Source organism: Cucumis melo, chromosome 1 (assembly GCF_025177605.1).
Source record: "Cucumis melo cultivar AY chromosome 1, USDA_Cmelo_AY_1.0, whole genome shotgun sequence".
Taxonomy (NCBI): Eukaryota; Viridiplantae; Streptophyta; class Magnoliopsida; order Cucurbitales; family Cucurbitaceae; genus Cucumis; species Cucumis melo.
Window position 1 is genome coordinate 9,359,837 of NC_066857.1, and position 5,484 is coordinate 9,365,320.

The 5,484-nt window shown below is 35.2% G+C and overlaps 1 long non-coding RNA gene across 3 annotated transcripts; it reads right to left on the reverse strand.

Annotated features, from left to right (window-relative positions):
- Nucleotides 1–1,896: 1,896 nt before the first annotated feature.
- On the reverse strand, nt 1,897–4,946 carry LOC107991889 (uncharacterized). 3 transcript variants are annotated; one of them, XR_007824416.1, is made up of 6 exons: nt 4,665–4,946; nt 4,497–4,543; nt 4,105–4,171; nt 3,272–3,323; nt 2,463–2,915; nt 1,897–2,273 (listed from the first exon to the last, which is right to left on the reverse strand). It is a non-coding gene; the product is annotated as an uncharacterized LOC107991889 (long non-coding RNA). The 3 variants fall into 3 exon arrangements; XR_007824448.1 differs by lacking the exon at nt 1,897–2,273 and having other exon boundaries at nt 2,284–2,892; XR_007824381.1 differs by lacking the exon at nt 1,897–2,273 and having other exon boundaries at nt 2,284–2,915.
- Nucleotides 4,947–5,484: the final 538 nt, after the last annotated feature.

Consider the following 5,484-nt stretch of genomic DNA (forward strand, 5'->3'; position numbering starts at 1 on the left):
AATTGGTCTCTAACAAGACATTAAGGCTACCCATATTAAATTAAGTCGGTGATCCAACATAACCTAATATAATTATTGCTTTAATCCTTTTATTAAGCAATATTTATAATTGAATATAAGACATGGACAAAGTCACTTTATCTAATTCAATTGCTTTCTCGATCAATAAACATACTAAAATAATCAATGACATTAGCACGACCATGCATTTCCAGAGTCACTCTTACTCTCCATAACAAGAGGGATAAATTGTATCTTGATTAATAATTGTAAACTACATAATTCATAACATATTCAAGTACAACCTTTATAATTATCCGATTAAAGATAACGTTTGATTTCATCAGAATAGATCAATTCTTATATTTGGCACCAGGTATAAGAATAAAAAAAATCAATTATTTGAGATTATTTGACACATGTCCATGTAATAATCTCAAAAGAGGTTTGTCCAATTCTTATTCTCTAATAAGAAAATATGATTGTAATTTATGTCTCTACATATACAATCATCCTATGATTATCAATTATAACTCTTACTAATCTTAATTTATTATTGTTCCCACAATAATAATCTATTAGGGGCATTTAGAATATAATAATATATTCATGAATATTATTATACAATAACATGCAATTGAATAGTAATGAGATAATAACTTTCATTAAATAATTAAACAATAAACCAATTATCCATAAAATTATTATAGAGCACAATAAAAAATCAACACCTTTGCAACCGAGATCCGTACTAGACCACATCGATGAATCACAAACTTTACTCAAATTGCTATGAGAACTTGCTCCGAGAACTTGCTCAGAGACTCAAACTTTCCCAGATTCGCTCTACTTCAGTGGCACCTTGCTCCAAGATCTTGCAACTGAGATCCGCTCCACTCCGACTTCATTCACTAAGATTCGCTCGCCCTAGCTTCATTCGCCTAGATTTGCTCTGCTTTTAGTGACACCTTGCTCCAAGATCTACCTTAAGATCCGCTACGAGATCTACTCCATTGCTCAACTCGCAAACTTTAGTGGGATTCGCTTTGTCTCAGTCTGCTCTACCCTAAGATCGGCCTCAGGATCCACTTTGAGATCTAGATCTGTACTGTTTTGGTCTTCTCTACCTTGAGATCTACCTTGTTTTGGTCTTCTCTGTCCTGAGATCTGCTTCGTTTTTGTCTCCTCTACCCCGAGATCTACCTTATTTTTGTCTTCTTTGCCCGAAATATTCTTCGATTTTGTCTTCTCTACCCCTAGATCTACTTCATTTTTTGTCTTCTTTTTTAGCATAATAGAAAATACCATATTATTCGACCCATTAGCACAGTACTTGACAGGACCACTTATTCACCTAATGGAGCGACAACCACGTTTTGTAAAAATTGCAAGCTTTCTGGTCATAAGTTTATTGATTGCGTTAAAATAAGTGAAGGTACTGCCATAAGCATGGTCATATTCTGGATAATTGTCCTACAAGACCACCTCGACCTCCAGCTTATCCTACAAAAGCAAGAAACATTAATAGACCCAGTTTCTCCTTTATTGTTGCTGCTACTGCTTCAGATAATTCCTCCTCCCCCGAACTTCATATAAGTGACCTTTAGAGGTTATTAAATTAGTTAATTTCATCATATTCTTTTGCTCTTACTCTCTCATCAGACAATTGATGACTTCTTGACTCTATCTGTTGGAACCATATGACATTTGATTTTTCTCTTATGACTACTTCTAGTGTTATAAAATCTTTACCTCCAATTTATGTTTTGATGGTAATTGTATGAACATATCTCATATTGGCACAATTGATATTTCACACCCCGTTCTAAGTTTTCCCCTCTAACTTAGATTGTGGTGTGAATTTACTCCCTTAAACAATCCTTCTCAAAGATAAGATTTATAAAACACCTTTAAAAAAAATTCATTAAAAATTTCGGCAGCATCTCCCCTAAAATATGAGTTAGTCAAACCTAAAAAGGAGAGATTTTGCACTTCTATATGTAACTTAACTTCAAAACTCCACAACGCCGCAAGTGTGTCTCACCACACACTTATCCAAACAGTTTCAGAGTTTCAGTAAAGTTCACAATCAGCTTAAAAGTTACATACACATGATTTCGTTCTAAGAGGAAAATTCAACACAAGTTCTTAACCTCACTCTCATCACATCTAACTACTCCATGATGCAAAAATTTACTATAAGCATACAAGCATAATGGAGATCTACGACTGATGACGAGCGTTAAATCAACACTTGGCCTTTGGTTCACAACCTGGGGGGGGGGGGGGGCAGAAAACATTGAAAACGTGAGTTGAAACTCAGTGAGTGGCAATTTTGTTTATTTTTTTTAAAAAAAAACTTATAAAACATACATTTAACGGTTTAGGTACAAAATCAACAGCGAAATGATAATTAAAATATTAGATCATATTACCATAAACCATAAGTAACGCCAACAAACCTGTATCCAAACCAACCATGGCAAGACATCTAAATATACGGCCAAAGAAATCTCGCACATGACTAAAAATCATGCGGCCAAAACTAACTCACGCATATTTAGTACCCGCCACGATAACAACCTCCATCCAATCCGATCTAACCAATCCAATCCAACCATGATAGCGTACTAAGCATACAACCCAAGGATAGCTCACACGTGATCCAATCCACAAGGAAACACGCGGCCAAACGGAGCTCACGCATACTTAGCACCTACCACGGTAACAACATACCGCTCCTATGTGCACATAGAGCCACCCAACCATGGGTTAAGCAGGCCCGAAGCCATATCACAATTCTTCATCCACGTCCTCACCTAGGCTCAGGTTCTCGGATCTCCGGTCACGACCTCTTTCAGCCACGGAATCCCCTGACAACCGTAGGTGGCGCTACAGAAACACATTCTCGTAGCCTTAAGGGTAATCACCAACATCCATAATGTTACACAGTTCAAGTTTGAAAACAAATCAAACATGGTTAGAAACACGTTTTCACATATTTGGATCCTTAGCCATCAATACATACTTTTAGAACTCCTTCAAATCTAGTTATAAATCAATGAATGTTTAGAAACAAGTTGTCATCTAAACTTACTTAATAAGTTTGGGTTCAACCACAGTTTCGAAATACAAGAGTTCATGGAAAACCGAAAATCACATTTGAAAACCTTTATAACACATAAATCATAAGGCAATCATATTCTAAATTTTCATACTAGAATAATTATACTAGATTTATAATGAAAATACTTGAATTTAAGCCACTCACAATCAATTACTCGATCCCTCGGGATTTTACGCCTTTCCCACTTCGATCTAGCCTGAAACAAGATTAAGGTTTATCAATTAACTTTACAAAACAAGACGACACAATAATCTTCAACATACTTTATAAAGCCAACTCAAACTATTTTATGCTCCAAAGACTCCAATTTCTCTCTTCCAAGACTTAAATTGAATTATCCCTTCATGCTTTAATCTATTCTAAAAAATTCCAACTTTGGACCCTTAGCATCACATCAATCTCTTAATGCCACAAGCACCCAAACATGAGAGAACCCACTAAAATTTATCTAAAACCATATCAAAATCACCTCGACAACACATTTCTCAAAATTTTCCAGATTCGCAACATGAACTTCAAATGATCATAACTCTTCCAATACTTAACCAAAATGAGTTTTCTTTATGTCAAAATCTTTATTTGGATGTTCTCTATAATTTACCTGAAGGAAGGACAATACGATTCTTAACAGATTGCTACAGTATTGGCCCGAAACAGAGAGTGTTCAAAAACGAAATCTTCTGCTATTCTCTGACTTCTTTATGAAATTAAACTTACTTTCAATCATATTTAGCTCACAAATTCTTCATAAAAGTTTTAGTACATTGAATAAGCTTTCCAACCATACTAAATAGAGATCCTAACTTCATTGGTACACTCTAAAATACTAAAAATAACAGAGATCTTCTGATTTCGCGTGAAAACACTTGCTCTATATTTTGTGTGAGAATTCACCCAATAAACCTTAGAATTTGGTTAGGCTTCCTTCATAAAATTTGTGCAAAAATGAATTAGATTTCAGAAAATTTAAATCTCACCTGTTAATTCTTTTTGTGTAGCTCAAACCGATGAGAACATCAGAGTTGGTCTGTGTTTACCACACTTCTGTTATATTAATGTGAGTCAAACAACCTTAAACAATTCTTAATATTACCTAAAACATTTTATGTTCTGAACCTTATAGAAATAACATAAAAATGAACTCCAAAGTTAATGGAAAACTCATTTTCAACCTCTAAACTTCAACTCTAGGACCCAAGTATCATGGATGTTTAATTTTAACAAATAAACTTTACCAAGAAAGCAAAGTACTCAACTTCAATGGACAGCATCCTAACTAAATCAAGTATCCATCATCATGGATTTCTCAATATTATCACTAAAATTAGATGGGTACTCAAGACCTACTCCATAGAGCTTATAATCTTACCCAAGTTGTGCCAAGATGCCTAATTCCGAGCTTTCGCTGGACAGCAGCTAAAATCGTCCAAGAATCCAAATATAACATGAAATGTAATGGGTATTGTGAAAATAAAGCGGAAACTTAATGGGTATTCGAAACTTTTCTAATTAAACAATGAGATGTTACCAAGCTTACCAAATTCCAACCAAAACTTCCAACCTCGAGTTTGACGATGGCAAATGCATCGAACATACTCCGATCAATGGACGGTGATGGTTGATAAGAGAAGAGAGAAATATCGGTGAGACAGAGGGAGAATCGGTGACTTTGGATTTTCGGCCGCGTTGTCGACGACAAGTTGTGCCGTGGCCGGCGTGCGAGAGAGAGAGTGAGTGGAAGAGAAGTTCTAGAGAGAGAAGGGGGCTTCACGATTTTTTTTGGAGAAGAAGAAGAAGAAATGTTGTTCTCTTTTTTTTATTATTATTTTTAAAAAAACCCACTAAGAGGAAAGAAGAAGTAGATAATAATGATAGTAATAGTAAGAAATGACCATAATGCCCCCAACTTAACATTATACTTCTACTTTGACCATTTCTTATAATTTCCATCATTTTAACACTTAATTTCCAAGTCTTGTTCCAAACCAAAATTGTTCCGATTTCCTTATCACAACAATAACTCTGAAGGAGATATTAAATAAATAGATAAAGTAGACGAGAACAGAATGGGGCTTACATGATACTCCCAGTTTGAGTCTTCCCCATACTTACTGTATCCCAAACTTAACCTTTAAACTTGTGTCTGTTGGTCAATTGTGTGATCTTGGCTTAACTGTTTTTTTTCTCCCAATGGTTGTCAGGTTCATAATCCACAGATGGGAGAGACGATTGGCATAGATCGCAAAGTGGGAAGATTGTTTGAGCTTACATCACTCCAGTTTCCTTCTCCTTCATCTATCTCTGCTCCTACCATTAACTCTGATACATATCAAAGACATCTTTGTCTTAGTCATGCT